Genomic DNA, 12,362 nt, shown 5'->3' on the forward strand with positions numbered 1-12,362 from the left:
CAGTAAACCTGAAGTGAGGCATCAGAATCTATAACTAGTGTCACAGGAATGGTTCAAAATATAGACAGTAAGAAGAGTCAGTCTACTTGTACTTAAGTCGGCATTGTGCCTTTTGTATTTAATTCCGATGCAATTTCTGTGTTTCATCGTCAATAAGAAGGTCCAAGGGATACAGCACACCTGAAGTGAAGAATCGGAATCTATAAGTAGTGTCACAGGAATGGTTCAAATCATAGACAGTGAGAAGAGTCAAGCTTCTAGTACTTATGTCGGCATTGCGCCTTTTCTATTTAAATCCGATGCAATTTCTGTGATTCATCGTCAATAAGAAGGTCAGAGGGATACAGTAAACCTGAAGTGAATCATCGGAATCTATAACTAGTGTTACAGGATTGGTTCAAAACATAGACAGTAGCAAGAGTCAGTTTTCTTGTACTTGAGTCGGCATTGTGATTTTTGTATTTAATTCCGATGCAATTTTTGTGTTTCATCGTCAATAAGAGGGTCAGAGGGATACAGTGAACCTGAAGTGAGGCATCAGAATCTATAACTAGTGTCACGGGAATGGTTCAAACATAGACAGTAGAAAGAGTCAGTCTTCTTGTACTTGAGTCGGCATTGTGCCTTTTGTATTTAATTCCGATGAAACTTCTGTGTTTCATCTTCAATAAGAAGGTCCAAGGGATACAGTAAACCTGAAGTGAGGCATCGGAATCTATAACTAGTGTCACAGGAATGGTTCAAAACATAGACAGTAAGAAGAGTCAGTCTACTTGTACTTAAGTCGGCATTGTGCCTTTTCTATTTAATTCCGATGAAATTTCTGTGTTTCGTCGTCAATAAGAAGGTCCAAGGGATACAGTAAACCTGAAGTGAAGCATCGGAATCTAATACCGGTCTCACAGGAAATGTTCAAAGCATAGTGAGTAAGAAGAGCCAGTCATCTTGTATTTGAGTCGGCATTGTGCCTTTTCTATTTAATTCCGATGCAATTTCTAAGTTTCATCGTCAATAAGAAGGTCTGGGGGATACAGTAAACCTGAAGTGGAGCATCGGAATCTATAACTAGTGTCACAGGAATGGTTCAAAACATAGACAGTTAGAAGAGTCAGTCTTCTTGTACTTAAGTCAGCATTGTGCCTTTTCTATTTAATTCCGATGCAATTTCTGTGTTTCTTCGTCAATAAGAAGGTGCAAGGGATACAGTAAACCTGAAGTGAGGCATCGGAATCGATAACTAGTGTCACAGGAATGGTTCAAAAAATAGACAGTAGGAAGAGACCGTCTTCTTGTACTTAAGTCGGCATTGTGCCTTTTGTATTTAATTCCGATGCAATTTCTGTGTTTCATCCTCTATAAGGAGGTCAAAGGGATACAGTAAAACTGAAGTGAAGCATCAGAATCTATAACTAGTGTCACAGGAATGGTTCAAAACATAGACAGTAAGAAGAGTCAGTCTACTTGTACTTAAGTCGGCATTGTGCCTTTTGTATTTAATCCCGATGCAATTTCTGTGTTTCATCGTCAATACGAAGGTCCAAGGGATACAGTACACCTGAAGTGAAGCATCGGAATCTATAACTAGTGTCTCAGAAACGGTTCAATTCATAAACAGTAAGAAGAGTCAGTCTTCTTGTACTTAAGTCGGCATTGTGCCTTTTCTATTTACTTCCGATGCAATTTCTGTGTTTCATCGTCAATAAGATGGTCCAAGGGACACAGTAAACCTGAAGTGAGGCATCGGAATCTATAACTAGTGTCACAGGAATGGTTCAAAACATAGACAGTAGGAAGAGTCAGTCTTCTTGTACGTAAGTCGCATTGTGTCTTTTGTATTTTATTCCGATGCAATTTCTGTGTTTCATCATCAATACGAAGGTCCAAGGGATACAGTAAACCTGAAGTGAGGCATCGGAATCTATAACTAGTGTCACAGGAATGGTTCAATACATAGTCAGTAAGAAGAGTCAGTCTTCTTGTACTTAAGTCGGCATGGTGCCTTTTGTATTTAATTCCGATGCAATTTCTGTGTTTCATCGTCAAAAAGAAGGTCCAAGATACACAGTAAACATATAGTGAAGCATCGGCATCTAAAACTGGTCTCACAGGAAATGTTCAAAGCATAGTCAGTAAGATGAGTCAGTCTTCTAGTACGTAAGTCGGCATTGTGCCTTTTCTATTTAATTCCGATGACATTTCTCTGTTTCGTCGTCAATAAGAAGGTCCAAGGGATACAGTAAACCTGAAGTGAAGCATCGGAATCTATAACTAGTGTCACAGGAATGGTTCAAAACATAGACAGTAGGAAGAGACAGTCTTCTTGTACTTAAGTCGGCATTGTGCCTTTTGTATTTAATTCCGATGCGATTTCTGTGTTTCATCGTCAATAAGAAGGTCCAAGGGATACAGTAAACATACAGTGAAGCATCGGAATCTAAAACTGGTCGCACAGGAAATGTTCAAAACATAGTAAGTAAGAAGAGTCAGTCTTCTTGTACTTAAGTCGGCAATGTGATTTTTCTATTTAATTCGGATGCAATTTCTGTGTTTCGTCATCAATACGAAACTCCAAGGGATACAGTAAACCTCAAGTGAAGCATCGGAATCTAAAACCGGTCTCACAGGAAAGGTTCGAAACATAGATAGTAAGAAGAGCCAGTCTTCTCGTACTTAAGTCAGCATTGTACCTTTTCTATTTAATTCCCATGCAATTTCTGTGTTTTATCGTCAATAAGAAGGTCAGAGGGATACAGTAAACTTGAAGTGAAGCATCGGAATCTATAACTAGTGTCACAGGAATGGTTCAAAACATTGACAGTAGGAAGAGTCAGTCTTCTTGTACTTAAGTCGGCATTGTGCCTTTTGTATTTAATTCCGATGCAATTTCTAAGTTTGATCGTCAATAAGAAGGTCAGTGGGATACAGTAAACCTGAAGTGAAGCATCGGAATTTTTAACTAGTGTCACAGGAATGGTTCAAAAATTAGTCAGTAAGAAGAGTCAGTCTTCTTGTACATAAATCAGCATTGTGCCTTTTTTATTAATTTCCGAGGCAATTTCTGTCTTTCATCGACAATAAGAGGGTCAGAGGGATACAGTAAACCTGAAGTGAGGCATCAGAATCTACAACTAGTGTCACAGGAATGGTTCAAAATGTAGACAGTAAGAAGAGTCAGTCTACTTGTACTTAAGTCGGCATTGTGCCTTTTGTATTTAATTCCGATGCAATTTCTGTGTTTCATCCTCAATAAGAAGGTCAAAGGGATACAGTAAAACTGAAGTGAAGCATCAGAATCTATAACTAGTGTCACAGGAATGGTTCAAAACATAGACAGTAAGAAGAGTCAGTCTACTTGTACTTAAGTCGGCATTGTGTCTTTTGTATTTAATCCCGATGCAATTTCTGTGTTTCATCGTCAATACGAAGGTCCAAGGGATACAGTACACCTGAAGTGAAGCATCGGAATCTATACCTAGTGTCTCAGAAATGGTTCAAATCATAAACAGTAAGAAGAGTCAGTCTTCTTGTACTTAAGTCGGCATTGTGCCTTTTCTATTAAATTCCGATGCAATTTCTGTGTTTCATCGTCAATAAGATGGTCCAAGGGACACAGTAAACCTGAAGTGAGGCATCGGAATCTATAACTAGTGTCACAGGAATGGTTCAAAACATAGACAGTAGGAAGAGTCAGTCTTCTTGTACGTAAGTCGGCATTGTGCCTTTTGTATTTTATTCCGATGCAATTTCTGTGTTTCATCATCAATACGAAGGTCCAAGGGATACAGTAAACCTGAAGTGAGGCATCGGAATCTATAACTAGTGTCACAGGAATGGTTCAATACATAGTCAGTAAGAAGAGTCAGTCTTCTTGTACTTAAGTCGGCATGGTGCCTTTTGTATTTAATTCCGATGCAATTTCTGTGTTCCATCGTCAAAAAGAAGGTCCAAGATACACAGTAAACATATAGTGAAGCATCGGCATCTAAAACTGGTCTCACAGGAAATGTTCAAAGCATAGTCAGTAAGATGAGTCAGTCTTCTAGTACGTAAGTCGGCATTGTGCCTTTGCTATTTAATTCCGATGCAATTTCTGTGTTTCGTCGTCAATAAGAAAGTCCAAGGGATACAGTAAACCTCAAGTGAAGCATCGGAATCTAAAACCGGTCTCACAGGAAAGGTTCAAAACATAGAGAGTAAGAAGAGCCAGTCTTCTCGTACTTAAGTCAGCATTGTGCCTTTTCTATTTAATTCCCATGCAATTTCTGTGTTTTATCGTCAATAAGAAGGTCAGAGGGATACAGTAAACTTGAAGTGAAGCATCGGAATCTATAACTAGTGTCACAGGAATGGTTCAAACATTGACAGTAGGAAGAGTCAGTCTTCTTGTACTTAAGTCGGCATTGTGCCTTTTGTATTTAATTCCGATGCAATTTCTAAGTTTGATCGTCAATAAGAAGGTCAGTGGGATACAGTAAACCTGAAGTGAAGCATCGGAATCTTTAACTAGTGTCACAGGAATGGTTCAAAACACAGTCAGTAAGAAGAGTCAGTCTTCTTGTACATAAGTCAGCATTGTGCCTTTTTTATTAATTTCCGATGCAATTTCTGTCTTTCATCGACAATAAGAGGGTCAGAGGGATACAGTAAACCTGAAGTGAGGCATCAGAATCTATAACTAGTGTCACAGGAATGGTTCAAAATATAGACAGTAAGAAGAGTCAGTCTACTTGTACTTAAGTCGGCATTGTGCCTTTTGTATTTAATTCCGATGCAATTTCTGTGTTTCATCGTCAATAAGAAGGTCCAAGGGATACAGCACACCTGAAGTGAAGAATCGGAATCTATAAGTAGTGTCACAGGAATGGTTCAAATCATAGCCAGTGAGAAGAGTCAAGCTTCTAGTACTTATGTCGGCATTGCGCCTTTTCTATTTAAATCCGATGCAATTTCTGTGATTCATCGTCAATAAGAAGGTCAGAGGGATACAGTAAACCTGAAGTGAATCATCGGAATCTATAACTAGTGTTACAGGATTGGTTCAAAACATAGACAGTAGCAAGAGTCAGTGTTCTTGTACTTGAGTCGGCATTGTGATTTTTGTATTTAATTCCGATGCAATTTTTGTGTTTCATCGTCAATAAGAGGGTCAGAGGGATACAGTGAACCTGAAGTGAGGCATCAGAATCTATAACTAGTGTCACGGGAATGGTTCAAACATAGACAGTAGGAAGAGTCAGTCTTCTTGTACTTGAGTCGGCATTGTGCCTTTTGTATTTAATTCCGATGAAACTTCTGTGTTTCATCTTCAATAAGAAATTCCAAGGGATACAGTAAACCTGAAGTGAGGCAACGGAATCTATAACTAGTGTCACAGGAATGGTTCAAAACATAGACAGTAAGAAGAGTCAGTCTACTTGTACTTAAGTCGGCATTGTGCCTTTTGTATTTAATCCCGAAGCAATTTCTGTGTTTCATCGTCAATACGAAGGTCCAAGGGATACAGTACACCTGAAGTGAAGCATCGGAATCTATAACTTGAGTCACAGAAATGGTTCAAATCATAAACAGTAAGAAGAGTCAGTCTTCTTGTACTTAAGTCGGCATTGTGCCTTTTCTATTTAATTCCGATGAAATTTCTGTGTTTCGTCGTCAATAAGAAGGTCCAAGGGATACAGTAAACCTGAAGTGAAGCATCGGAATCTAATACCGGTCTCACAGGAAAGGTTCAAAGCATAGTGAGTAAGAAGAGCCAGTCATCTTGTATCTGAGTCGGCATTGTGCCTTTTCTATTTAAATCCGATGCAATTTCTGTGATTCATCGTCAATAAGATGGTCCAAGGGACACAGTAAACCTGAAGTGAGGCATCGGAATCTATAACTAGTGTCACAGGAATGGTTCAAAACATAGACAGTAGGAAGAGTCAGTCTTCTTGTACGTAAGTCGGCATTGTGCCTTTTGTATTTTATTCCGATGCAATTTCTGTGTTTCATCATCAATACGAAGGTCCAAGGGATACAGTAAACCTGAAGTGAGGCATCGGAATCTATAACTAGTGTCACAGGAATGGTTCAATACATAGTCAGTAAGAAGAGTCAGTCTTCTTGTACTTAAGTCGGCATGGTGCCTTTTGTATTTAATTCCGATGCAATTTCTGTGTTCCATCGTCAAAAAGAAGGTCCAAGATACACAGTAAACATATAGTGAAGCATCGGCATCTAAAACTGGTCTCACAGGAAATGTTCAAAGCATAGTCAGTAAGATGAGTCAGTCTTCTAGTACGTAAGTCGGCATTGTGCCTTTGCTATTTAATTCCGATGCAATTTCTGTGTTTCGTCGTCAATAAGAAAGTCCAAGGGATACAGTAAACCTCAAGTGAAGCATCGGAATCTAAAACCGGTCTCACAGGAAAGGTTCAAAACATAGAGAGTAAGAAGAGCCAGTCTTCTCGTACTTAAGTCAGCATTGTGCCTTTTCTATTTAATTCCCATGCAATTTCTGTGTTTTATCGTCAATAAGAAGGTCAGAGGGATACAGTAAACTTGAAGTGAAGCATCGGAATCTATAACTAGTGTCACAGGAATGGTTCAAACATTGACAGTAGGAAGAGTCAGTCTTCTTGTACTTAAGTCGGCATTGTGCCTTTTGTATTTAATTCCGATGCAATTTCTAAGTTTGATCGTCAATAAGAAGGTCAGTGGGATACAGTAAACCTGAAGTGAAGCATCGGAATCTTTAACTAGTGTCACAGGAATGGTTCAAAACACAGTCAGTAAGAAGAGTCAGTCTTCTTGTACATAAGTCAGCATTGTGCCTTTTTTATCAATTTCCGATGCAATTTCTGTCTTTCATCGACAATAAGAGGGTCAGAGGGATACAGTAAACCTGAAGTGAGGCATCAGAATCTATAACTAGTGTCACAGGAATGGTTCAAAATATAGACAGTAAGAAGAGTCAGTCTACTTGTACTTAAGTCGGCATTGTGCCTTTTGTATTTAATTCCGATGCAATTTCTGTGTTTCATCGTCAATAAGAAGGTCCAAGGGATACAGCACACCTGAAGTGAAGAATCGGAATCTATAAGTAGTGTCACAGGAATGGTTCAAATCATAGCCAGTGAGAAGAGTCAAGCTTCTAGTACTTATGTCGGCATTGCGCCTTTTCTATTTAACTCCGATGCAATTTCTGTGATTCATCGTCAATAAGAAGGTCAGAGGGATACAGTAAACCTGAAGTGAATCATCGGAATCTATAACTAGTGTTACAGGATTGGTTCAAAACATAGACAGTAGCAAGAGTCAGTGTTCTTGTACTTGAGTCGGCATTGTGATTTTTGTATTTAATTCCGATGCAATTTTTGTGTTTCATCGTCAATAAGAGGGTCAGAGGGATACAGTGAACCTGAAGTGAGGCATCAGAATCTATAACTAGTGTCACGGGAATGGTTCAAACATAGACAGTAGGAAGAGTCAGTCTTCTTGTACTTGAGTCGGCATTGTGCCTTTTGTATTTAATTCCGATGAAACTTCTGTGTTTCATCTTCAATAAGAAATTCCAAGGGATACAGTAAACCTGAAGTGAGGCAACGGAATCTATAACTAGTGTCACAGGAATGGTTCAAAACATAGACAGTAAGAAGAGTCAGTCTACTTGTACTTAAGTCGGCATTGTGCCTTTTGTATTTAATCCCGAAGCAATTTCTGTGTTTCATCGTCAATACGAAGGTCCAAGGGATACAGTACACCTGAAGTGAAGCATCGGAATCTATAACTTGAGTCACAGAAATGGTTCAAATCATAAACAGTAAGAAGAGTCAGTCTTCTTGTACTTAAGTCGGCATTGTGCCTTTTCTATTTAATTCCGATGAAATTTCTGTGTTTCGTCGTCAATAAGAAGGTCCAAGGGATACAGTAAACCTGAAGTGAAGCATCGGAATCTAATACCGGTCTCACAGGAAAGGTTCAAAGCATAGTGAGTAAGAAGAGCCAGTCATCTTGTATCTGAGTCGGCATTGTGCCTTTTCTATTTAATTCCGATGCAATTTCTAAGTTTCATCGTCAATAAGAAGGTCTGGGGGATACAGTAAACCTGAAGTGGAGCATCGGAATCTATAACTAGTGTCACAGGAATGGTTCAAAACATAGACAGTTAGAAGAGTCAGTCTTCTTGTACTTAAGTCAGCATTGTGCCTTTTCTATTTAATTCCGATGCAATTTCTGTGTTTCTTCGTCAATAAGAAGGTGCAAGGGATACAGTAAACCTGAAGTGAGGCATCGGAATCGATAACTAGTGTCACAGGAATGGTTCAAAAAATAGACAGTAGGAAGAGACAGTCTTCTTGTACTGAAGTCGGCATTGTGCCTTTTGTATTTAATTCCGATGCAATTTCTGTGTTTCGTCCTCAATAAGAAGGTCAAAGGGATACAGTAAAACTGAAGTGAAGCATCAGAATCTATAACTAGTGTCACAGGAATGGTTCAAAACATAGTAAGAAGAGTCAGTCTACTTGTACTTAAGTCGGCATTGTGCCTTTTGTATTTAATCCCAATGCAATTTCTGTGTTTCATCGTCAATACGAAGATCCAAGGGATACAGTACACCTGAAGTGAAGCATCGGAATCTATAACTAGTGTCTCAGAAATGGTTCAAATCATAAACAGTAAGAAGAATCAGTCTTCTTGTACTTAAGTCGGCATTGTGCCTTTTCTATTTACTTCCGATGCAATTTCTGTGTTTCATCGTCAATAAGATGGTCCAAGGGACACAGTAAACCTGAAGTGAGGCATCGGAATCTATAACTAGTGTCACAGGAATGGTTCAAAACATAGACAGTAGGAAGAGTCAGACTTCTTGTACGTAAGTCGGCATTGTGCCTTTTGTATTTTATTCCGATGCAATTTCTGTGTTTCATCATCAATACGAAGGTCCAAGGGATACAGTAAACCTGAAGTGAGGCATCGGAATCTATAACTAGTGTCACAGGAATGGTTCAATACATAGTCAGTAAGAAGAGTCAGTCTTCTTGTACTTAAGTCGGCATGGTGCCTTTTGTATTTAATTCCGATGCAATTTCTGTGTTTCATCGTCAAAAAGAAGGTCCAAGATACACAGTAAACATATAGTGAAGCATCGGAATCTAAAACTGGTCGCACAGGAAATGTTCAAAACATAGTAAGTAAGAAGAGTCAGTCTTCTTGTACTTAAGTCAGCAATGTGATTTTTCTATTTAGTTCCGATGCAATTTCTGTGTTTCGTCATCAATAAGAATGTCCAAGGGATACAGTAAACCTCAAGTGAAGCATCGGAATCTAAAACCGGTCTCACAGGAAACGTTCAAAACATAGAGAGTAAGAAGAGCCAGTCATCTCGTACTTAAGTCAGCATTGTGCCTTTTCTATTTAATTCCCATGCAATTTCTGTGTTTTATCGTCAATAAGAAGGTCAGAGGGATACAGTAAACTTGAAGTGAAGCATCGGAATCTATAACTAGTGTCACAGGAATGGTTCAAAACATTGACAGTAGGAAGAGTCAGTCTTCTTGTACTTAAGTCGGCATTGTGCCTTTTGTATTTAATTCCGATGCAATTTCTAAGTTTGATCGTCAATAAGAAGGTCAGTGGTATACAGTAAACCTGAAGTGAAGCATCGGAATCTTTAACTAGTGTCACAGGAATGGTTCAAAACATAGTCAGTAAGAAGAGTCAGTCTTCTTGTACGTAAGTCAGCATTGTGCCTTTTTTATTAATTTCCGATGCAATTTCTGTGTTTCATCGACAATAAGAGGGTCAGAGGGATACAGTAAACCTGAAGTGAGGCATCAGAATCTATAACTAGTGTCACAGGAATGGTTCAAAATATAGACAGTAAGAAGAGTCAGTCTACTTGTACTTAAGTCGGCATTGTGCCTTTTGTATTTAATTCCGATGCAATTTCTGTGTTTCATCGTCAATAAGAAGGTCCAAGGGATACAGCACACCTGAAGTGAAGAATCGGAATCTATAAGTAGTGTCACAGGAATGGTTCAAATCATAGACAGTGAGAAGAGTCAAGCTTCTAGTACTTATGTCGGCATTGCGCCTTTTCTATTTAAATCCGATGCAATTTCTGTGATTCATCGTCAATAAGAAGGTCAGAGGGATACAGTAAACCTGAAGTGAATCATCGGAATCTATAACTAGTGTTACAGGATTGGTTCAAAACATAGACAGTAGCAAGAGTCAGTGTTCTTGTACTTGAGTCGGCATTGTGATTTTTGTATTTAATTCCGATGCAATTTTTGTGTTTCATCGTCAATAAGAGGGTCAGAGGGATACAGTGAACCTGAAGTGAGGCATCAGAATCTATAACTAGTGTCACGGGAATGGTTCAAACATAGACAGTAGAAAGAGTCAGTCTTCTTGTACTTGAGTCGGCATTGTGCCTTTTGTATTTAATTCCGATGAAACTTCTGTGTTTCATCTTCAATAAGAAGGTCCAAGGGATACAGTAAACCTGAAGTGAGGCATCGGAATCTATAACTAGTGTCACAGGAATGGTTCAAAACATAGACAGTAAGAAGAGTCAGTCTACTTGTACTTAAGTCGGCATTGTGCCTTTTCTATTTAATTCCGATGAAATTTCTGTGTTTCGTCGTCAATAAGAAGGTCCAAGGGATACAGTAAACCTGAAGTGAAGCATCGGAATCTAATACCGGTCTCACAGGAAATGTTCAAAGCATAGTGAGTAAGAAGAGCCAGTCATCTTGTATTTGAGTCGGCATTGTGCCTTTTCTATTTAATTCCGATGCAATTTCTAAGTTTCATCGTCAATAAGAAGGTCTGGGGGATACAGTAAACCTGAAGTGGAGCATCGGAATCTATAACTAGTGTCACAGGAATGGTTCAAAACATAGACAGTTAGAAGAGTCAGTCTTCTTGTACTTAAGTCAGCATTGTGCCTTTTCTATTTAATTCCGATGCAATTTCTGTGTTTCTTCGTCAATAAGAAGGTGCAAGGGATACAGTAAACCTGAAGTGAGGCATCGGAATCGATAACTAGTGTCACAGGAATGGTTCAAAAAATAGACAGTAGGAAGAGACCGTCTTCTTGTACTTAAGTCGGCATTGTGCCTTTTGTATTTAATTCCGATGCAATTTCTGTGTTTCATCCTCTATAAGGAGGTCAAAGGGATACAGTAAAACTGAAGTGAAGCATCAAAATCTATAACTAGTGTCACAGGAATGGTTCAAAACATAGACAGTAAGAAGAGTCAGTCTACTTGTACTTAAGTCGGCATTGTGCCTTTTGTATTTAATCCCGATGCAATTTCTGTGTTTCATCGTCAATACGAAGGTCCAAGGGATACAGTACACCTGAAGTGAAGCATCGGAATCTATAACTAGTGTCTCAGAAACGGTTCAATTCATAAACAGTAAGAAGAGTCAGTCTTCTTGTACTTAAGTCGGCATTGTGCCTTTTCTATTTACTTCCGATGCAATTTCTGTGTTTCATCGTCAATAAGATGGTCCAAGGGACACAGTAAACCTGAAGTGAGGCATCGGAATCTATAACTAGTGTCACAGGAATGGTTCAAAACATAGACAGTAGGAAGAGTCAGTCTTCTTGTACGTAAGTCGCATTGTGTCTTTTGTATTTTATTCCGATGCAATTTCTGTGTTTCATCATCAATACGAAGGTCCAAGGGATACAGTAAACCTGAAGTGAGGCATCGGAATCTATAACTAGTGTCACAGGAATGGTTCAATACATAGTCAGTAAGAAGAGTCAGTCTTCTTGTACTTAAGTCGGCATGGTGCCTTTTGTATTTAATTCCGATGCAATTTCTGTGTTTCATCGTCAAAAAGAAGGTCCAAGATACACAGTAAACATATAGTGAAGCATCGGCATCTAAAACTGGTCTCACAGGAAATGTTCAAAGCATAGTCAGTAAGATGAGTCAGTCTTCTAGTACGTAAGTCGGCATTGTGCCTTTTCTATTTAATTCCGATGACATTTCTCTGTTTCGTCGTCAATAAGAAGGTCCAAGGGATACAGTAAACCTGAAGTGAAGCATCGGAATCTATAACTAGTGTCACAGGAATGGTTCAAAACATAGACAGTAGGAAGAGACAGTCTTCTTGTACTTAAGTCGGCATTGTGCCTTTTGTATTTAATTCCGATGCGATTTCTGTGTTTCATCGTCAATAAGAAGGTCCAAGGGATACAGTAAACATACAGTGAAGCATCGGAATCTAAAACTGGTCGCACAGGAAATGTTCAAAACATAGTAAGTAAGAAGAGTCAGTCTTCTTGTACTTAAGTCGGCAATGTGATTTTTCTATTTAATTCGGATGCAATTTCTGTGTTTCGTCATCAATACGAAACT

This window comes from Schistocerca americana, chromosome 10 (genome assembly GCF_021461395.2).
Source record: "Schistocerca americana isolate TAMUIC-IGC-003095 chromosome 10, iqSchAmer2.1, whole genome shotgun sequence".
NCBI lineage: Eukaryota > Metazoa > Arthropoda > Insecta > Orthoptera > Acrididae > Schistocerca > Schistocerca americana.